The sequence below is a fragment of the Corapipo altera genome, unplaced genomic scaffold (genome assembly GCF_003945725.1).
Source record: "Corapipo altera isolate COAL_440 unplaced genomic scaffold, ASM394572v1 78, whole genome shotgun sequence".
Classification (NCBI taxonomy): domain Eukaryota; kingdom Metazoa; phylum Chordata; class Aves; order Passeriformes; family Pipridae; genus Corapipo; species Corapipo altera.
The window spans coordinates 1,280,863-1,304,808 of record NW_020884904.1 but is presented as its reverse complement, the minus strand read 5'-3'; the positions used below and the strand labels follow the sequence as shown (position 1 = coordinate 1,304,808).

General features: G+C 36.2%; 1 long non-coding RNA gene across 1 annotated transcript in view; it reads right to left on the bottom strand.

Annotated features, from left to right (window-relative positions):
- Positions 1–23,371, bottom strand: part of LOC113950942 — a 29,348-nt gene extending 5,977 nt beyond the window's left edge. Inside the window, exons 1-2 of the long non-coding RNA XR_003528936.1 lie at positions 23,170–23,371; positions 6,171–6,234 (exon numbers count right to left, since the gene is read on the bottom strand). This is a non-coding gene — a long non-coding RNA (uncharacterized LOC113950942). The remainder of the gene's footprint in view (positions 1–6,170; positions 6,235–23,169) is intronic.
- Positions 23,372–23,946: the final 575 nt, after the last annotated feature.

Sequence of the window (23,946 nt, the reverse complement as noted above, 5' to 3'; positions counted from 1 at the left end):
AGGAACACACAACAGTTTTACTGGTTCCACATGCTTTTTCAGAATGTCAAGAATGCATAGCAACAGCTATCCTGTAATCTATTCATATTTCCTTTAAAAGCTAATCGATTCATATCTTGGAAAACATTTACAGACTACAAACTACATGACAGTTAGAAGTTATTAAACACCAGAGCAGATGTGTCCTTCTCAAGATGTACGACTGCAAATCAGATCTCATTTGCTGTCCTGTGTCTAACACAGCTGAAAAGTGCACGATATAATCACATGTTTTAGAGTAAAACACAGCATACAACTGCTCCTATCCACAGCAGCAGCAGATGACTTATTGTTGACTGAAATGAAACACAGTCCAGGTCATATTGCCCTTCCATGAACAATGTGCTGCCCAAAAATAACGTTTCGTTTTGGTTTCAAATTTCTCACCTTTCAACTCAATAATTTAAGATGAGGCACAAGTCAATGTGATCAAAGAAAGAAGAGAAGAAAAGGGGTAGCTGGCTATGGCATATTGGCCAGAAATTTTCAGGTGGGGAAGAAACAAGGGAGATTGGCTGGCAATGGGGAAGGAGGTAGGAGCAAGAATATTTTCCTGATGATAGGAAGACAGATGGACATAAAGACAGACAAAACGTTAAGACAGAGAGAAGGGAGTAGGAAAGGGATGAGTGAGGCATGGAAGCTGAAAATAAGTGAAAAAGTGTGAGAAAATCAGTGCAGTAAAATAAAATGACCTTTACTATTGTTCTGGCTAATTACTGCAGGCTCCAGTGTTTAACCATAAAAGATGACCAGAAGAACCAAGTACTTAAGGGTAGAACAACAGTACCAACTGCAGAAATGTTTCCCAAACAATTTCAAATTAATACAAATTGAGGCATTTCCTCAAAGCGATATTTACATTCATAAACATGCATGTGTCTACATGGTTTCTTTGCTTCTCCAACAGCTACAAACAGCATCATAGTTCAAAAATTCACTTTTCTGGCACTCAAAAAGTTCATGTTTCAACATGTAGAATTCCAACTTTCAGAAAACAAATTTATGATTAATCTGAAAATACATGCCGAAGATATACATCTATATTAAATCAACTACACTTATATCAGAAAGATTTACCTTAACAATTTAATTAAGATGTTGATTTATAAGGAATTTCCCCCAAATCAGTCACTAGGAATGAAAAACATCCAAAGTAGTAGTTTCTGTTCATGTAGACTTCTGAGATCATTACACTAAGACAGCACAGAAGGGGAATAGCCACTCACTACATCAAATATAATTTTTTCTATGTAACTAATGGTAGAACATACCTTTGACTTTATGCTTTTTTTTTCTATGTGTACCTGTATTTCACATGGGCTTCTATTTAAACTACAAAATCATCCAGGCCCATCTAACTATTTGTATATTTGTCAGTTTGTTTACAAAAATACAGAAGACAGGTATGTTTCTTCCTCCATGATTAGAAAGTAGTAGAATATGTTGAGACATTGCCCTACCTGAGCAGCATATAGAACAACAAGCACACCAGAATGTTATCTATTAAACAAGGTCGTTCAAAGATACAAGGATCCAGAAATGTTTCTAGGGTTTTCTCACCTTCAAAATAAATGCTGCCTGATGATCTCACATTTCCAGCTGTCCTTGCTCTGTATGGGAAGGCCAGCCAGGTGTTGAGGGTGACAGCACAGCAGGCAGGGCAGTGACCTCGCCACAACAGTCCCCCCACTGATCAAAAAAGCACAGCAAAGCAGGGACAACCAGGGATGGGGACAGAGCTGGGCAAGAGTCCAGATTGCCAGACAGCTCTGGACCAGTGAGACAGGTGCCAGGCCAAGCCTGGAAGCCAAAGGCATGGGTTTAAATGCAGCTCCTGAGTCAGTGGGCAGAGGTGAAAGGCTGCAGGCTGCAGGTGAGGCTTCTCACAGCTCTTTCTCACCACTGAGTTGCTTCCAATTCTGGTAGATCAATCTCACAGCTTGACTGTTCCACAGCAGCCTAAATAAAAGTTATATGGCTGTGCCACACCAGAGGTGACCTCAAACACAGACATCTAAATGTTTGGGATGGTGAGAAGAGGCTGCAGAGGAAAATCACAGAGAGAGATGGTTTCTGACCCACGGGGGCAATCTGTGTCTGTCAGTGCCCTGACAGCAGCAAAGCTCTGAGTGTAACCTGGGGGCAGCAGAGCTTGGAAGGGCCCAACAGCTGAAGACTTGTGTATGTAATTCAGTAAATCTCTGTGAGACAAACAGTTTAAGGGACAGAAACAGAAGAGAAGGAAGTTTAAGATCCGCTATGATTTGTTTTTCTTGTGTGATAGACGCTCAAAGTAATGAAACCAAAATACAATCACTAACTGGATTTCATTTACCCTGGGTCCCAAATACCAAACTGCTCCACTTGTAACCCTTTAGTCCTGCACTCTACTCAGTAACACAATCAAGAATAATGCCCCATCTCTGTACATAAAGAGCAGTTTATATCATATGTGTCCCCAACAGAAGCATTTTCTCCCTCAGACATATTTTGGTCCTCTTTTTTTGCTTACAGATTAGCTTTTAAAACCAATGAACAGTAATACTTTGTACTTAATCTTCAAAGCTTCTCAAAAACTTCAACTCTAAAGGAAGTTCCAGCATGGTATTATACCCATTTCACCAATCAGGAAGCTGAAAAAGGAAGTCCACAGATTTTATGTTCACTGAACAGATGAAAAAAAACCACCCTGATCCTAGGCCTCTGCTTAAATTCTAAATTGATTTAGATGAAGATTCTCAAAAATCTAAAAGGAAATAGTACAGTAGGACATGCGTAATCATTGCCAGTTATGTCACTGAACATCACTGGCCAATCTCCACTTCCAGTACTAGTTTTAATAAAACTGCAACTAGGCATTTAGTTTCACTAAAAATCTGTTTAGTGTTATCTTTAGTAATTTTTAGAGGAATTAGGAAGTCATTAATATAGCCCTAATCAGGATTCAAATTATTGCCTGTCAAATTTTGGAGTTATTTTGCAGGCAGAGAGTTGTCCTGGACTGCCTTTCAGATGTGCACTAGAGCACTGAATATTGGCACAGTGCAGTAAGTTGTATTTTGTCTTTTCTCCCCTCATGGAAAGATATCAGACTTTGCTAACACCAACCTCAGTGATAGATAGGAAATAATGTTTTTTGAAATGGAATGAAAATGCACATAACATAACATTCATCTAAGGATTCCTCCAGCTCGTTCTTTGACACGAATTTTTCCCAAATCAGACTTGTAAACCCAGGATATTCATATAGAATCAACAGCTTCTAAAATGGGTATATCTCTCTCATATTTATCATTACAGCATAAAAACTTGTGTACTTGCAACGATAAAGCATATAAAGTTGAAGAAGAAATTATATTCTCAGCTCTCTTCTAATACCTCATCTTGGCAGAAGTAGCTTGAACAGATATAGAATGTTAAACAGTGAATTAGTCTCTAATTCCAGAAAAAAGAAGTGCTAGATCACCCAATATCACAACAAAAAAATGCAAAGAAGTTTAAAATTATTCTTTCTGTTGAAGATTTCAGTTGTTAAAAGACATTTTAGGGATTTAATAGTTCAGTCAGCCATCTACAGTAGATTGGAATTCAAGCCATGATTTATGATTCCATGCTTTGGAAAGGATGAAAAGTCCTCATAATGGGGCAAATGAAAAAAAGAAATAATAAACCCCAAAATTAATATGCAGACTTATGAGGATAAGAAAAAAATACTTAAGTGAGTGAAAATCAATAGGGAGAGAAGAGGTAAAGAGCATCAAAAGTTTGATACTTTTGAATATATATACTCTCTTTTGATTTACTCTTATGAGAGAAATTATTATATTTTATTGATTTCAAATATGTTTTAAAAGATCAACAGAAAGAAAGCTATACCAGTATTTTCACTTACATTCTCTATAATGTAGTAGTTAGTTACAAATGCAGAAATTAAGTTACAAAAAGCAACTAAAATGATAATGTTGATGTGTTTAAAGTACTTATTTTTTTATGAAATTTGCTCCAGCCAGTCCTACTACAAACTTGTTATAGAAGTTCCAGTTGAAATAAACAACTGTCAAGTAAAATGAGCTTTAAAACTCCAGGAGTATGAAGAAAGAACATTTTCACTACTTGTAGATACCTTACACTGCAAAAAAAGTTCCAAGGAAGGTGTTTAGTGCACTTTGTTCTAAATAAGTTACAATTTGGTGCACTTTTATGTGCTGGAATACAATCACACATTTGGCAGATATTGCATAAGATTTCCTAAGCTAATATATTATTTCCAGCTCCTGATAGCCAGGATAATTTTATTATTCTGTTGGTTCAACCTGCTATGTTTCAAAAAATGTTGATGGTTATCCTTAGTCTACTTTAACTCTCAGGTACTCAGAAAGACAGGCTAGCAAACAATATTATTAGTAAGTATTTTAATATTACAAATATGCCACACTGGTTTACAGGACATTTGGAACCGGTTTGGAGCCCAATGAAAGGACAAGCCATCAGGGACTAAAATATGTAAAAACATTGCAGCTTTACACTTTCTCTAAACTTCTTAGGTGACAAATGTGAATAAAAATGAAGATATCTGCGTTCTTATCCTCTATTCCCCTTCCCAAAATAATTGTGTTTTCCTGGTATACAATTCCAAAGTATGTTTCTCCCAGTGGACAAAATTTTCTACTAGCTTCTATTTAACTCTTATTTCACCCAATACTTACTCTGCATCTTAATATCCGCTGCACAAAGTGCACTTGTATCATTAAATGTATCGAACATAATGGCTTTACAAATACTCAAGGAAAAGATTAAAAACTTACTGAGCTTTTTAACAGGGTTTTCTAAAAAAAGCAGATTATGCACAGAAAGCCTCTCACCAGGGAACCCAGAAGAGGCTCCTGTGGTGTTTCCACACCCAGTCAATTAAAGGATTACTACCATTAAAAAACAAGTCTTTCTTTGGGACTATAGATTTAAGCGCATTATCTGAAATTGGTAGGGATCATCTTTGCTTGTAAAATGCCAGTAGGCTTATTGACATCAAATTTTGAGCCAGGCATCTTGGAGACCAGCATAAAAATTCTGAGAGGCTTCCACAATAAGAGAGAACAGATCTTATACCAGCTTCTATTAGTGCAGAATAGTAATTCCTATATTTTGAGGGTTTTTTTGACAGGACCATTTATCAGCAAACCCCTTCCATTTTCTCTCCAATGACTAAGAACTTGTGTCCAAACTGGATCTCATTTGTTGTGTCTAAGGCAATTGTTCCTAAAGAAAAGGATTCTTTTGGCTATCAAAACGATGTGTGTACAGCATAAAATACATTTCTTTTCCAGTTTTAATTTGAATTTGATCCAATACTGATAGTAATTAAATGTCAATAAGGTGTTCACTGTTTTTATATTATGGAATGCTGTAACTGCTTTGGTAGCTAAAGGCCAATAGGTTGATGAAAATAAATCAGGCATGTTAAGAACAGAAGAAATACTATGTGTATTACACAGGCATAGTTGTTGTCGTCACTGAGGACCGGAAAAAGGTAGAAAATAGGTGAATATGTTAGGATAGACTTTTATACAGAAAAAATGCAAGAGATAAATGACAGAGATACATGCATTTACGTACTTCAGGCTCAGCCTCTGACCTTCATGACATCACCCAATCCACAATAACTCTTTGGCTCATAGATTGGCCAAGCACAAACCAAAATTGCCATGGAAGAAGGTGCAATTTCTGTATACAGCCACCTCTGGATTAAGGCTTTAGGGCTCTTGCAAACTTAATTTACTTAAGATGTATTGCAAAAGGTGACAAATACGGTTGGCATTTGGCCTTTAACTATTTACCATTCATTATTTCCTCACAAAGGTCGGAACTTAGGCTTTATACCTAAAACCAGCTTCAAGCAAAACATCTGGGGGGGCTTCAGGGACTAGTTCTGCAAGCTTTTTCTGAATGCCTGAGTCCTGCACTGCCTCTTGGTTTCACGAACTTGAGTGGAGACACTCAGCAATAGGTTGTCCTAAAGGTACTCCCATGGCATCAAGAAGGTAAGAGGAAAGCAAAACAAAACAAACTAAAATAAAGAGATACCCTCTGGCCAAAGGAATCAAGCTTCAAGCACTACTCATGCAACATACCTCTCTCTCTGTTAAATGTGGCAAGTAGCTGACAGGATCAAAAGTAGCTGTGGTCTGGATGTGCCTGTATTTTGAAAAGAAAAGGAAAAAAAAAAGGGAGCAGATGGATGAAACAAAGTATTTAAGCAGCTTACTTGGCCGTAATGCTAAATTTTTTCACTTGACCAGCAAATACTGGATTAGTTATGAGTCCTGCCGTGGCAGGTGGCACCTATAGTTCTGGCAATCATAGAAAACATTTAACTGTACTGAAAGAGTTTAGATAAAATAAAGAAGCTAATTACAAAGGCTGGGACATAGCCACCTTTGAAGTTTTATTACTACAAAAGTTAAAAAAAAAGGGGGATAAATGTCTGCTTAACATTATTAAAAAATAGAATGATGTGATCAGAAAGGTGCTGATTTTATATACAGAGATTAAATGTATATCTCAATGTTTATTATCATACTTAACTTCCTTGCAGAATATATTTTGTCTGCCTTTATCCCATAGCAGGGTCCTTCTACTTGTGCTTTTTAAGTCCTTTTATCTTAATTAGAGAATATAGAACTACACAGCAAGCTCTTCTCCACAGAAATACACAATATTAATGTAAGCTAAGCAGTTAAAGTTCTATAGTAAAGTTCACTGAAGAGAAGGGGATATAAAGCAGGTAAGAGGTGAGATTTAAAATACTTCAATGACACTCACAGTCTTAATACCTTTAATTTTCCTGATCAGCTCCAGACAGACAAGATCTAAATAACATTCAGGAGACTTACTGGTCCTGATCATGCTGAACAGAGCTGCTCACGCAAAATACACAGAATCAAAGATTTATCTAATGAGAAAATCTCAAACCTTTACTAATAGGGCAATTTTGGAAGTTTTTCATCTACAAACCGAACTGTCATTTACATGTCTTATCAATGTGCACAGGCAAAGCTTAGCATTTCAGAAAGCACCTGCATTACCATACTACTACCTTCACCTAATATAAGTGAAGTTCTAAACAAATGTCTCTGGCTTTCTCAGTAGCCTTATTTGTGCAGCCAGAGTAACAAAGCAAGTCGTGATGATATCCGGTGATATTAATCTTGAGCAGGCCATGTGAAGCACTCTAATCACCACTCAACCTTGCTTCCTAATTAGTTCTCTATGAAGTTATACACATGCAATCTGTTTTTCTTTGGCAAGGGATTGTTTACAACAACCTCAAAACTTACCTGTAAAAAGATTGATGAAATAAACTTTATCTTCTTCTGTCAGAACAAAATTGACTGAGAATCAGTTTTTAGTGGAAACCAGTCTCCAGTTAAACAATACAAGAGCTACCTTTGCTCCATCACATGAAACTTTATGCCATGCACAATAACATAAACCCCTGGGACAAAATTTTCCTGGCTTTTAGAAATCAGGTAAGATGCCTCAGGGTAAAAAGGACATTTCCCACCTGATTGCTTCAAGCATTTTCAGAAATAAAGGGGAATGCAATGTCACCATCTAGAAAGAAAGAATGTGTTTCTAAAGTTTTGTTTAACTGACCTACAAGCATTGTTTCCACTGCTTTTATCCAGATATTTGCTCATGTTCCTGGTAAAAATGTAATCTAAAACAACTTCTAACTTCTCTACTTCATCCCCTGCAAAGTATAGTACCCACTTTATCTGAAAAATTAGCTTATCATTAGATCTGTGGCAATTTCCCTCACAGATGGTCTTTCTTTATCTTTTCAGTTCCTTAATTGGATCTTTATTTTGCAGCGATCAAGCTTAATAAAGGTCCATTTCACAAGATATCCTTCTTACAGTTATCACATTGCCTACAAATGTAGTTTTCAATTCCAAACGTTCTTTAAGGAATGATTCTTTAAATATACTAAATTTATACCTAAACATTTTTTATACCTAATTCAGTTTTGCATAGTCTCAGAATACAATAAAAACTTTGCAGACTGTTTTTGTTAATAATTACACAAATGGGAATGTTTATAGACACCCTTTATCTCACCATTTTTGCCAAGTTTTCCTTACTATTTACTTTTCATACTAATTTTTCACCCAATACTTATCTGAACATTTAAATTTCAAATTAATTTTCCTATAGGCCTCTGCACAATTAGAAGTTATCAGAAATCAGTGACATATAGTAATGTTATACACTTGCAAATTAAACACATCAAAATTTGTTCTGCTACCGTAGTGATTAACCATATTATAAAATTAGTTTCTATGATTATTTTCTCCAGACTAAACAGAAATCTCAACTAAATTGCTTAAGAGAAGTTCAATACAATTCACTCTTCAAAATTAAATCAGAAGGGAAAGTCAAGGTTTACTGCATCTGGGAAATAATTTCTTGGATTATGCTGACATTGATTAGAAAGAGAAATAAGTATTTGGGAATGACAGAATCACAGAATGCATAAATTTGGAAGGAACCCCAGTGGTTCACCTGGTCCAATCTCTCTGCTCAAACAGGGTAAAAACTAAACCAAACAGAATCTAGGAAGTTGCCATCACCCTATTTGGGAAATTTACTTGGAGTACTTCAATACACTGTTATTTTTTTGTAGTATATGTGCTTCTAACAAAAATACTTCTGTTTCCTGTAATAATGTAATCTCCTTCATGATCCCCAAGAGCCCACGGTGTCCTTCTCCCAGCTTGTGATGAAGATAATAAGAAATTTTTCATAGCAAACTACTTCCTTCCAGAAGCCTCCCATATTATCACTTCCAAAGCTGTGTAACCTACTAAGTTCTAATAGGATTAACTTGGTATCAACTGTAACATGAACTAATGGACATGTAATGAAGTAGCTCAAAGCCACTGTGATATATAAGTGGATAACTAGATAAGTTTCCCTTCCAGTTGCTCATCACCCAAACATTTTGCTTTTTTCTAAATTGTTTGATTTCACAGGCAAACAGAAACTGGGGAGAGGAACCTAGAAATTTGTGAAATCTGAAAATTATGTAAAAACAATACAACCTGCTTATACTTCTTTGGAAATTCTATTAGTTGACTATCCTAGCCATTATACACTTCTAGATCATTGAAAATATGACCCTAATGCTCATTCTCAGATGAGATTTATGCCAGATTCCTCAAAAGAAGTGCTTCAGTATTGTTGTGTTGAATACTGCAATGCCTGCCTGTGTGTGCAATGCAATGGAAAGTGTCCTGCGATGTAATGGAAATCAGCACTTGGACCTGCACCAAAATCTTGGGCGAGGTAAAGCACCTCACAAAGACAGATAGATGATATTCAGGGAATTTGGGTGTCTGTTGTTTTTAAGCTGTTAGTAGAGCAGTAGTTTTGAGAATCTCAGAGGAATCTAAAATTAGCCTGAAGTATCTAAATAGTAACTAAATTCTTACGCTATGCTAGTGTGCATATGGAAAAATACCATAACCATATCTGAAAAAAACCTTATTACTCCTACACACACACAAAAATACTACTATCAACTCACCATCAACAAAAATCACATTAGATGGACTGATATGGAGGAGACAACATTCAGTTACAACATTCTCCTTGTGAGGTTTAGTATATAATATTGCAATGGAAAAGTTTTACTTAGGGCATGTGACTACAGTGTTTTTAATAACAGTCATGTTTAGTACTGGTTGAACTTAGTGCTGTTTGGTGGTAGCCAAGAATTCTCACAAGCTTTGTAAAATCAGGTTAGGACTGTTATTATATAGTCAAACTGCAGCAGAATTTAGAGATCCCAATTAAGAAGGAATGAAATAGCACTTGGGATTTTTAGTTAATACCATGCATTAAATAGGATAGGGGGAAATTTGAAGGTACTTGCTGGAGACACTTAAAAGTGGAATAAAGACTGGCACAGAAGATGCCATACAGTCAGCAGTGCAAGCAAATAAGAGATGGTAAGGTGCGGCCTAAAAAGTTAAAGAAAATAATCCCACAGTACAAGAGGCAGAACAATGGAACACCAAAACAACAAGAAGAGAAATATTTTAAGAGATACACATGTTGCAAGCCAGTATTTGTTGAGACTAGAAGGAGGATGACTGGAGTTGTCAAGACATGAAATGATAAGGGCCCGAGCGAGAGTTCTGGTCATGTGAATGGAAAACAAAGGCTGAATCAGACCGGGATTGAGTAGGAAGAAGTAAATCTACCCTGTTAGCTGTAACAAAAAAGAAGAATTAAAAGGCAATGAAGTCTGGTGTGGAATAACATGTATGATCACGTATTCCTGATATCATGGCATTTAAGGTAACCAACATCATAGATTGAGTTCTCATTTGACTGGTGGTTTCGGCGTCTTAACCAGATACTTTTGGAAAAGCCAGGCTGAGAATACAAATGACGTGTTGGAAGGAGGCTTTGCAGCTGGTGCTGCAGGCACAAGACATATCTCCTCAAGTGTTTCCTAAGAAAGGGCTTTGATGTCACAGTCCTGGTAGAAATACAGTCTTCATATTTTCCTTTTCTTTCTCTAAGTCCTTGTTGACAAAAATACATCCACCACTATGCTGATGGAGACTTCCAGTGTTATATTGCAATCTTCATATCATTCCTGTGGTATGGTGTGCATTAAATCTTTTCAATCAGGTTTGTTTTCCTTCAGCAAGTAGAGTTTCATATACTATGCAACTAAAAAAAGCTTAATCCTTTTATTTAAAAAAAAAAATTAAAACATTAATAGAAAAAAATTACCTGCATTTAATTTTCAAAAGTCTATTCTATCTTCTTTTTGACTAGAACTCTGTGTGCAGTTCAAATGAGTACTTTAATTTTTGACCTATTCTTAAAGTGACTCGTTGTCCCATTGATTACCCATCTCATAAGAACATGTTAAAACCTGGAGGAATCAAAACCTTAATGCGAAAAAAACACTCACTCCAAAGGCTGTCTACTCATTAAAGACTACACTAGCCTTCTGAAAAGAGAGATCTTTGGCATTTTCGTTAAAAATATCCCATAAAATCAGTCAACTTTTCATCAAATTCCTCTGCATTATGAAATGTGAAGGTACATCCGTGCTCTCTTGGCATCTTTACGGATTATAACCCTAAATTCAAGTTTCGAGATGACTTTCACATATAACATCATTACAGAAACTGTGCAAAGATTATATTGACTAATGTGGTAATGTGCTTGTCTTTGAAAGATTGGTGGGATAAGTTTGGCAACCACCAAGCATATTGTTGATGAGAAATTAGAGGTTGTGAAATTTTTAAAAAGGTGATGAGCCCCAAACTCTTATTCATCAGCTACACCAGCTGGACAGTCAGTGATGAGATACATTTTTTGAGCAAAAATCAGGCTGCAGCACATTCTGAGTCAAGGATTTATGGAGCAGTTGCACAATTCAGTTATACAGTAAACAAACAAGAGAAAACAAAAATAGAAGAAAGAAACACAGAAATCCACTTCAGCATAAACTCTTTAATTTTGATAGCGCTCAACTGGCAATGCTTTACCAGCTGGTAATTTTTAATTTTGTTATGTCTAAATGTTTTCTTCCTGGAATTAATAGGTTTATTGCTTCCACATACAAGAGAATTTAAATTTTTTTACATTTAAATGTTTTCTTCCTGAAATTAATAGGTTTATTCTTTCCACGTACAAAAACACAGTGCATGGGATAAAAGGAAAAAGGTACAACTTAAACTAGTCAAGATTATTTTGTGCAGATTGATGTAATTTAAAAAAACCCTGAATTTTGCTCATTCTTTAAAGCTGTAAACGACAATAAAATCAAAATTTCAAACTTCCAAACAGTGGGACAGTAGGAATTTAGAATTCACAGCATAAAACAGATCTACTGACAGTAGTTACCACCAATAAGACAGATTGGTGTTACATGAGCAGACTAAGCTATTTTTTTTCATTGTGAAACACAATAGAATTAACATCATGTTGAACACACAAAATCCTGTGTACTCTCATCGAATCACTAAGAGTCATGCTTCCAAGGACTGCAACATTTTCCAGTAGCTGCCTTTTACTGACAGGAACAAGTGTGTAAGCTGAGAAGTGGCTCTGACACAATTCAGATACACTGCATGAGAACAGGCATTTAATTTAATCTGCAGACAATTACTGGTAAAGCTGCTTTGTGCATCGGGTTTAATTCCTGGGCTGTGAAGTCATGAAATGGTGCTCAGCAGAGCAGAAAGGTGACCAGCATCCTGTTAAGTGAAAGCAAAGAGGCCATTTTACCTACGGCTCCATAATCTGGCTAAAGCAGGGGCCTGTGTCCCGAACAAAGGACTCTGCTTCCCAGCCACATTCCCAACTAACCGAGATCACCAGCTGTAAAGTAACTTCACACAGACAACCGTTAAGCCTCTGACTTGTGGCTTGAAGCAATTTTTTTTGTCAGACTTTATCTGTGGACACAATTAGCTGTTTGCCAGAGAATTTCTTGGCACAGCTGAAAGCCTAACACTTTTCAAAACAGCATGGATTTCTACCCAGTGGGAAAGGGTGTGCAAAACAGTTTATTGTCAGAAGCCATTAAATTAAGGATATAACTGACTGAAGAGAAAGTGTTGCTTGAAGGTGTCAGGGACCCACTGGATAGGTGCCATTTCTGGGATGCTCAGAAGGGAGTTCTATCAAAATAAGAAGAGGAAATAGAACTCTTAACCATTTACATGTACATAGCATACCATTTATCAAGGTTGCTTTAAGCCCTAAATTTGCATAATCATATGTGGCATTGAGCCATGCCAGTACCTGGAAAACCTTCATGACTTTTCCCAGCTTACAGAAACAGGAAAAGGAAAAGGGGCCCCTTGATTGCAATGCGTGTGTCTGGATCTGAAGCACGTCAAGCAGTACTTTTTAATTTCAGGCTTGTGTGCACATATACCCTGAGAATGTGGCCAAACATACTGCAGAAATTTCAAGGACATTTGTGATTGAAGTTTCGGGCAGTGCACGGGCAGGGCAAAGGGGACCTTTTCCATAGTGGATGCTGTAGGGGGCCCTGTGCCTTTCTCAGGGGCACAACGGCAGATCTGTGTTGCTCTCATTGCTGTGACTGTTCACCTGCTGAGACAAACTTCTCAGAGAAGTCACCTAAAGCCCCACCAGTTCTTGTAAAATAGGACCACACCAGAAACTCCAGACTAGCAGCAGAGTCTGCATTTGTCTTTAGAATCGTATATTTTATCATCACACCTGTAAACTCAAGATTCAGGACAAGAGGACATAGTGTCAAGCTGCACAAGAGGAGGTTTAGTTTGGACCTTAAGAGGAATTTCTTCACCGAAAGTGTGATTAAACATTGGAATGGGCTGCCCATGATGTGGTGGAGTCATCATACTTGGAAGTGTTTAAGAAAAGACTGGATGTGGCACTTAGTGCCATGGCCTAGTTGTCAAGGTGTGTTCAGTCATAGGTTGGACTCAATGATCTCAGAAGTCTTTTCCAACCTAGTTGATTTTGTGCTCTGTGATACTGCACAGGTGCTCTGCTTGCTAAATAGGACACAGAATCTTAGAGTGGTTTGGGTTGGAAGGGATCCTAAAGATCATCCAGTTCCAACCCCCTGCCATGGGCAGGGACACCTTTCACTAGATGAGGTTGCTCAAAGCCCCATCCAACCTGGTCTTGAACAGTTCCAAGGATGGGGCATCCACAACTTCTCTGGGCAACCTGTTCCAGTGTCTCACCACCCTCACAGGGAAGAATTTCTTCCTAATATCCAATCTCAGCCTGCCCTCTGTCAGTTTGAAGCCATTCCCCTTGTCCTGTCTCTACAGCTCCTGACACCTACATGTGATGCCAGCTATACTCATCCAATAATAACCCTGGCAGTAGCTGGCAAATATGTTCAAATGAAGAGGAAAAAAACCTGGAAATACTGAAAACAGTAAGCCAAGGAACATAAGTAAGATATGAACAGATTTCAAGCATAAGACATATAAATAATTATTATGGCAAGTTTATTATGATTCATATTTTTAGCTTTCTGTAAAAAAATAAATCTGGAATAAAACCCTCTAGTGAAACATTTTAAAATAATTTCAAATAAGTATTTTTCAGTAAATATTACTATCAGGAATATGTGTGCCAATATTCAAGATCTGACTAATTATCCTTTCCTGACACTTGAAGCTTTATCTTTTGTAGTAATGATACTACTAAGTTTTATGCTTAGCAAATTTGCTTCCTTTTAAATGACTGCATCTGGCAGTAAAGTCAGATATAAAGGCTGACCACAAAACTCCCAGTTTCACAAACCCAATGAAGAAGGTTCTATCCTCATTTCTCAAGATAAAATCAAATATTAAAAGATTGTACATTCTAACATAGAGCCTTCAAGATAACAAAGTTTCATAGAAAATACTTTAATTCACAAAATATTAAAAGCAATTTAATATTTACCTCCATTCTAGAAATACCTGAACATTCCCAAAGAGTTATAAAAGTCACCTTATTCTGATTATCACAGATACAATCTTTCAAGATCAAATATAGAAATTACAATGTAAGCAATACTTAATTAATCAACTTTTAAAATAAAAATAATAAAAAGCAAAAGTAAGCCTGTTAATTTTTAAATCATATTTGAATGAGTAAAACTGGAAAAAAGGAAACATCTTCAGCAGTTTGGAATCTGGCATCCATACAATACACAATCTGTACGAAAAGCAATTATTACATTTGTTTTTTTTAAAAGTAGATAATACTTGGAATAAAAACATTAGAGTTCCCAGATAAAAATTTAATCATAAAATAATAATGGAATTATTAATCTTCATAGAAACATCAAACTCAGAACAGTTATTTAATGATAGGATAAATGGTTTATATATTATATAGTGTATACACTATATAATTGAATTTCAGTTCTTATTTTATTCATAGCCTTCAAAAATATTACAGTAAATATGAACTGTATGATTCTTAGTGAATCATCTAAATAACTAAAAAAAATTACATAACTATTTGTAAGGTTTGGCAGTCCCCAATCAGGTGATAACCCAATCTGATTCTATAATTTTACTCTTAGTTTGAATACCTGTGCTTTCAAAGATGAATAATTGCCTCAATGAAGTTATCTTAAAATACAGAGAAGAACAACTTGCAGGCAGTTACAGGACACTATTAATTCTGCAAATAGTGGTAGGTGGGATTTTCAGAACAAATTGGGTTAGAGAGCAAAAATCCCCCCTTTAATGAGGTAAGTCAGATTTGAAGGATAGAAATTTTCTGTACAACTTCATGTGATTCCACAGTAATATTTCATACAACTTAGATGTGTGAAATTAAATTATAACCTCCTGCCTCTGTGTAAAATATAAAGATCACATTTTATTTCAGTTTATCAGCCTGAAAACAGATTCCACCATCAAGGCAGAGAAGCTGGACAAGTTTCCAAGTGCTACCATTTTTTCCCAGTACAGGTACTGTGTAAAATTATTCAGCACTGGAGAAATCAGTATACAATGCTCCAGTGCCAATTACAGATAAATCTCAGCATTGCTGCACAGTGTTTGAGAACAAAAGTAACTACCCAGTATAGAGGTGGGCAGAGGCCAAAATCAGACATACTGCCAGTAAACAGCCAGCATAAATATTAATCACAGAAACAAATAGATTAAAACCAAAAAGATTTAGCATCTGCCTATTGCTTACAAAAAGAACAACAGTTCATGGTTTCTAAAGATTGAAATCAACATTTCATTTACAAGTACTTACATACAGTTCTAAATTGGGCATATTAACCAGATGGCAAAGTGTTAAGTTACTTCTTCAGTGGATAAACAACGCAGTTAGTCAAGCTGCCAACCTGTTCCCCTAAAAGAGGAATATCACATATGAGGCAACAATCTCCCTGTAAGCTTTCATTTATCTCTTGCAAGGTTCATTTTGTCATTATCTATTGTCTTAATTGGCTTCATGCTGTATCCTCAACATACTGCATGGAGCAACAGCAGAAGAAAGAACATCAAAGTAGAAATGACCAACTTAAGTTTCACCTTGTTTACCACCAAATAACAGAAAACACAAATTAACAGAATTGATCCATTCTAGGTTGACATCTATCCATAAGCTCTAGCACAGTAGAAACTGATGGATCTGCCCAAAAATGGACAAACACTGCAAAGTAGAGGAGTGTGAATATGCAAACAATGAAAGAGGGGGAGTCAGTAAGACTGGAGAAAGCGGAAACAAAGGCTAAATGAGGAAGGAAATATAATGAACTACCTTCTCATACCTCTGCAGACCAACAGAATTCTTCATCATGAACTTCACCTCCTTAATGCAAATTAACCTGGGAGCTCCAAAAATCTCTTGGCTTTTTTTTAGTTGCTAAAGCATTGCCAGTTGAGCACAATAATTTCCTTTATTTTCATAACAAACATCACAATATCATCACCCTACAAAAGCTTTATATTTGTACTTTAAGGTACACAAAGCCAGAGCTGCCCTAAACCAGCAAACCTTTAAGCAACTTACCCTCAAAACTGGATGCCATGAACTCTTTCTCAAGCTGAAACCAATGCCAGCTTGGGAAGCAGAATATCTGATCTCAACTGAAGAAGCAAAGTACCATTTTACAGAGATCCTTCAGCTTCAGAAATTCAATTTAAGTAAAACCTAGTACACCAAAAAAGAAGCTCTAAGAGGAAACTTTTCTAGGTACAGTAGATACACATTCTTTATTTAGCTACAGAATAATACAAATACGTTCTAAACCCCCAGGGGAACAAACCATTGTTTTTAGAAAGAGCAGAAAGATGCAGGTAGAATTCTGATCTTTCTTACACATGCTAGAAGTTCTAAAACATGGAGATGCAAACATATTAATCTCTAGGAGCAGAACCTCTAGACAAGAATAAAGAGTCTTATTACGGAAACATTCCCATCTTCCCAAAGAAGAAAATAATTGGCAAGTTCATGACACAGAGTACTAGCCCAGCTAACTATCAATATTGTTCACTTCTTTAAATCAGCACTTGAGAAGTCACTGATGGAAATTCAGAAAGAAAAATCCACTCTGAGTACAATTTGTATTAGGTTTGAGGCAGTATAAAATGTAATCACTGTATTTGGGAATAGACCCTGCAATTTCCATTCACCCAAGAATCATTTTTCAGGTTAAGTTATTTTGAAAAAGTGACTGGAAATTGGCTATGGCACTAATAGTGGCTAATAATGAAGCTTTTACCCTGGTGGCAAGACCAATTAATTGTATAATTCATTGTAATGGAAATTTTGAGAAATGTGAAAGAAACAGGGCCTCAACAAACTAATTTTTCTAAACTTCATTAGTTTACATGGTAATTTATCTGACAGAGAAGGAGAACATGAGAGGAAATGCTTGAGGCAGATCATAAGGTTGTAAAATTCCAAACAGGTAATATAAAACACACTGGATTACAGGTGAAAGAAAATGGAATAAATCAACCATAATTCTTCATGGCTTCAAACATTATTTATTCATTAACAATTTATATTAGAAGAGCATTTCGAATTAGAAGTCATGAACCAAAAAAATTTATATAGGGATGTGTTTACTTGTATGCTACTAAAATCATAGTCAGACCCAAGGAGACAAACTAAAAAGCCAAGAGAAACTCATATCTTGTGTTTTTCTCACTGAGAAAAGAAAATCTGCTTCTGCTGAAGCAAGATATGAATCACAACCATCTAGTCTGGAATAATGAGAACTTGTCACTGTCACTGAATTTTTGAGACTCAGAAACAAAGTAAGAAAGCTTTGGTATGGAAAAAGTACATTCATCATTCTGAGGCTACAGGAGGTCAAGTAAGAGAAGAAATTATATTGATTCTCTGAAGAAGTTAAAGACCCTAGGAAGCCACTGATTCCTCCAGATTTACTAAAGTTTTGATCAATTCTGCTCACATTCTCACTATCAATCTGATGGTATTGGCCACACCTATCATGAAATAAGATTGAGTAATAACTACATAGTCACTGAAGAAGTTTGTGGTATCTCATATGCTACAGATTCTGAAAGCAGATAAATCTGAGCAGAAATCATTACTCAATAATTTTTCTATATATAGTACATGATATGGAACCACTGTTTTTGTAAATCTAATTATTGTTTCACTAGGGAGATGACTTGCAAAATAAGCCATGATTTTAATTGAGGGGGGAAATGCAAGCCTTCATAATTGCCAGTTACAGTATGTTTTACTTTCTTTCAGGCAAAAACACTTCACAAAAACAGGAACTACATTACCCCAGTGTAAACAGCATCCAGTGAATGCAACTGAAATATAAGTATTCACTTTTGGAGTTTGATAATACTAATTTTAGCTTTTTTTTTTTTTTTTTACTTAAAAGAGTTCAATAACACACATTGTATCTAAAACTATTATGATCCCTGCAATGAACACACACACACACACACACACACACACAGCAAACACTGTCCTAGGTATGTAGAAGATACAGCTTTAAAAAAATTATCAGATTCAACTCTCAAAATAATGTTTTCAGAGAATTACAGCTTGCCTTCATCTGTTCATCCTAATCATCCAGCAAGTTTATACTGACAAGTAAAGCTTGTATTTATTTGCATTTCAAATAACTAAAAATTAGCTCAAGATGCTATATTTATCTGGATCCCTACATAAAGATTTTAGTACAGGGCTATTTTGGCCTTCAGAATACAACTCTCTGTTGAAAACGTTAAACAGGAAGCTGGAAGTTTTGACAGATGAAATTGCCAAAGAACTGAGTTAATATTAGAAGCACTCTTAAATTTTAACTTCATGCTTTTGTTAAAAAATGAATGTGGGCATAGGAATAGTCAGGTTTGGGCTGCCAAGTTCTCGTGCTGAGAACCAGAGGAGGATGTCCTTTCAAAATGTTTGGCTTGCAAATGCAGAAACACAAATTGCAACAGTTTACACTTGGTTCAGATTATCAGGATTTGTCCTCCCACATAAAAACCCTCTTACAATGACCAACTGGAATCTGAGATTCTACAGGAAAATGGGCATTCTGTGTGCAGTGTGTTAAGGATCCGAATTGTTTCCCATTAGACAGGGGCTGGCTTTGTACCTCATAAATACAGATGTCCTGTAATGGGGTTGGTATTAAAATACTGAACAACTATAAGAGTTTATCACATGAATTTCAATAGCAGGGGTCACACAACTCATATAAAGTCATTTGCTGCTAGAAGGATGTAAGTCACAATGCTAACAATAGTTTTATATAAAGGAATTATGATACTCATAATTCCAAATTATTGGATGGTATCTAGTGAAACTGCAAGGCAGTCAAAATTCCTCATACAGATGACAAATACCAGTCCAATAAGTCCAGATGACAGGATCTGACCTGACAACACTTTTGGGACAGAGATTCTGGTAGATCAAACTACCTCCCAGCTTGATGAAGAGACAGCTGTCGGGTTGAGACAGCCCCCATATGATCTGCAAAATGCATTTCCTATCAAAAACCGCATTCCTGATCCACAATTTTAAACAAAAAGTAATTTTATCTTAGTTTAGACAGAGGTCAATGTTGACTATAATTCCTAAAATAGCACTTCTGCAACACAGAATAATATTTGTATTTTTTGCCTCCAAAAGATTATTTTGCTTTTACCGTGAGTGGTTTAAATTTCCCCAGAATCCTTCTGCCTACTTACCTCCAGACTGTGAAGACAATGACACCATGTTAGCCATTTCATTTTAGGATAAATTGAACCAGCTATGTTACTTTATAGATCTCAAGAACTTGCTTAAGCACTCTCCTGCCATTTTTTAAATAAACAGTCACCAAAAGGCTCAAACCCAATACTTCTAGACTTACTGTAAATTAAGGTTTATTACAGCAGAAGCTACTTACCATTAGGATGAATAATTTTTATCGGAGCATAAATATTAGCATTCTTTCTTTATATGTTTCAATGTAATTCCCAGGAAAAAAAAAACCCAAACAGTAAACCTTATTTCTTGAAAGACTTCACAACAATAAAGCCAAAACTATATTAAAACAAACAGTGAAGCTCACTGTCACCCCAGTTATCCTCTTCCTCAGGACCTGCTCTGTGACTGTCATCCCTTGTCTTTACTCAAGCTGCAAACTGTTTGGGAAGAAGCTCAGCCTTTGTTCTGAGAAAAACACTGTATCAACAGGCTGAGTTTACTCAGAGCACATTTATTGATTTAAATCACTCTGAGGGGATGGCCTATAAATCAGGCTCTCCACAGAAAATAAAAATAACTGTGGCATTTCATGCCATTAAAGTTTTCGAGAGAAACACTGATTTTAATCAGGTTTATGTGGCTAACATTTTACTACATATTAAAAATAGGCACTTCGTTTTAAACTATTTTATTCTAAACCTGAAGAAGCAAAAAACCCCAAACAAAATAATTGATTGAGAAACCAGATTACAATTAGAAGAAAAAAAAAAGGGCAAAAAGAAAGCAAAAATAAGCTACATGCACAGTAGACTTCATCAGTGAAAATTATCAACTCTATTTCAAGTGCACACTGAATTATCTAGTTAAATGCTCGAGCTCCCCTCGCAGTGCTATTAAAACTCAGCTTTTCCTTCAGAAGTGTTTGTTGATAGCACAGCAGCAACGAAACACCTACATAGAAAACACATATAAGTGGTTTCTATATGCCTGAGTAATTGATTTTAAGTGAACATTAAACTATAATTACCACCAAATCTTTTCATAGATTGGTTTTCCACTTCTTTTCGTTAAACCACGTGGCACAGACCACATGCAAGTGACTACACCTGTGTAGTTCTGCCCTCTCCTGGTCCATTCAACATATGCAAGAGACACTGCAAACACTCAGGACAAGGAAATTATTGTGCAGCAACAACAAAAGAGCCAGACTGACCACAGGCTAATTTGCTGGAGGTTACACACACTGAACTGTCTTACAATCACTTCTCTGGATTCTGATCCGTCGCTTGTTAAGTGTTCATGGGTAGAAAAGGATCTTTCCAAACACAAGAGAAATGAAATCATGTATCTATGAAACAAAATAAACTCCAATAATGTTTTGCTATTGCTTTATTTGTAGAAAGATCTTACATCATGCTTTATTTTATATTTGCTAAGTATTTTTTTCTCTTAATCTGATCTGAGTTTCTCTGTGTAATTTCAATAAACACTTAGATATTAAGAGTTTTGAGAGACAACCACACACTCGGATATCTGAGTAATATCTCCTGCTTAGGTGAGTTAAAAAGCTAAGTTTCACTTCATTTAATTTTTTTTTTAATCCCATCACTATCATACTGCCTTCCCACATCCTTTCCTTTCAGATACTTCTTGTACGTTTCACAAACTTCACGCTTGTTGCCCAAAAGTGCAAACATATAACCATAAAAATGTTCCTTGTGAGTCAGAAACCTTAACAAAATTTGTTAAAACCCTCCCTTATGGCTTCTGTGATAGCCTTTTCACCTTCACCACCAGAACCAGAGTGCATGAACAAGGAATATTGCAGATTGCTTTGCACAGTTGGATCCCGGGAAGTTCAGAATCTGCTTTAGGAAACAAGGAAGCCTCAATAAACCTGTAGCATAAGCTCTGCTAAGGTATTTGAGCAACTTGCTCCAAGTGTTTCTAAGACATTTGTGTAGAGTGAACAATGCCAATGAAAACTTGTAAAAATGTTGCAGAAATACTAGAAAGCTCTTAGTTTTTAAATTTTTCTATAACAAAAAATTTCCTTATTTCTGCTCCTGCTCCTCTTAAAGCAAACCTACAAAGGGATCATCTCTGGGCCTTGGCCTCTGATGGTGATCGGAGGGTTGCAGCTGAGTTCAGAACCTTAATAAGATTTTATGACAGAGTAAACATCTAACCCCCCAAAAGTTTGCTTTCCAAACAATAATAGCTGGAAAAGTGAGGACAGGTTAGAATAAACAAATGTTCTTGTGGGCACCAAATTAAAAATGGTACAATTGGTAGCGTAGGTATTTCAGTAAAAGGCTTATAAACAACTAAACATATAAACTAAACTATTCATATAGTCATATTTACAGTATGGTTAGGAATTATGCCAAAGACAGACTTACTTCAAAGTGTTAGTTGAATCAGAAACTGCAAGTCTGAAGAACTCAGAAAAGGATCAGCTCTCAACTCCCAACCCTAAGGATAATATCTATCTTTGCTTTTAAACAAAACAGTCTTTGCTAGCATAGTCTATGATGGAAAATGTTTTTAGAAAATACTTTTTGTCATACAGAGAGGTCAAGGATGTTTTCCAGGCAAATAGCAAAACTACTTGTCTGAGAGGGAAATGGATATTCATACATATCCATTCACAAGCTACTCACAAGTTCTACTGAAGTCAGATGCAGGACTGAACAATACCTATAATTTTAGAAGCACTTCAAACTGATGTAACTATATATTACAAAATACTAGAGTATTTTAACCAAATATTGAGATATTCTCATTTCATGATAGTAAGTTTAGAATTAATTCCTTTCCAAGATCCACTGAAATTTCAAAGGGATAACTTTCCTATACTGGAGACAGAAGAATTGGTTATCCATACTCTGTTATAATTAGAATTTATCATGCCAATTTACAAGATTCCAGAATGATTCCACACTAATTATACACCTACCAAATATTTTCCTGTTTCAGCTGTGTTACCTTGGCAATTATGGACTGGAACATTCTGAGGATCCTGCACTGCTGTTCTTACAGATATACTCACAAAGAATTTGAAAAAAATTGCTCTGTTTGAATAAAAATACAGTCACAGAAAAAGTGAGAGAGCATTTTCATCTCTTTGTAAATGCACCAGTAGGAGAAAACTCTATGATGAAGGGAGCAACAGCCACCAACTTTGAAACATATAACCCTTAGTTGAGAAAGGCCCAAACATTTCTTAGGAGCAAGGTAATACATCCACAGCTCTAAGAACTTTAAACCTGGCAAAGAGAAAATCCTGAGATCCAAAAGATGTCATTTCTTGGCACTTGAATCAGCAGAACGAGCTGTTAAAGTCACAGGTGGATCTGATACAGGCTGTTAAAAACTCACATCAGCAAATCCTGTTCTTTGCCACTATCATGTTCCCTTTCTAGATGCTTGGTGGCACTTGTGGCATCCTGCCACAACCTAGTCAGTCAGGTTCACATCCACAAATCCCACTCCCTGGGCTCACACCTGGCCTGACTGTCAGATTGGGAGCATGATCATGACATTGGCTCTGCATAATTATTGTTTACCATGTGTATGAAATCATCGCTCCCACCTAAAACATCGCAGACACGCACACATGGTCTGACAAGCTGCAGCCTACAACAGTTAGTTACCAAGGGGGAGCAGCAGCTCAATTACCACTCCTGAGGTTTTTGTTCCATTTCTCAGGAATTGTTCATATGTGCACTTGAACTATGCTTCTGCTTGGAAGCGTTTAGATACATTGTATAATAAAACATTAATCCTCTCTCATACATTATGTCCGAATATAACCAGCATGCCCATGTACTCCACTGGGATTCTGAACATTCATTAATATTCATAATACACTTTCAGGATAAAGACTGTTGTGTCATCACTATTGTCTGTCTTTTAAATGAATAGATAGCATATGGTAGGTGCTTTTTGGTCCATTTCCCCATTAGCATACTTCTTTCTCCTATGGTTGTACTGTTTAAACAACTCATTACTTTACAGTGTTACCTGCTATTTTGCCATAGAAGCTGCTTATGCCTCTACTGACTTGGTGTCTCAGCAAATGTAGTATCTCCAGCTAAAAAGAAAACCCCCAAAAAGAAAGGAAAAGAAGGCATTTTCTCCACATCAGTTGTGAAG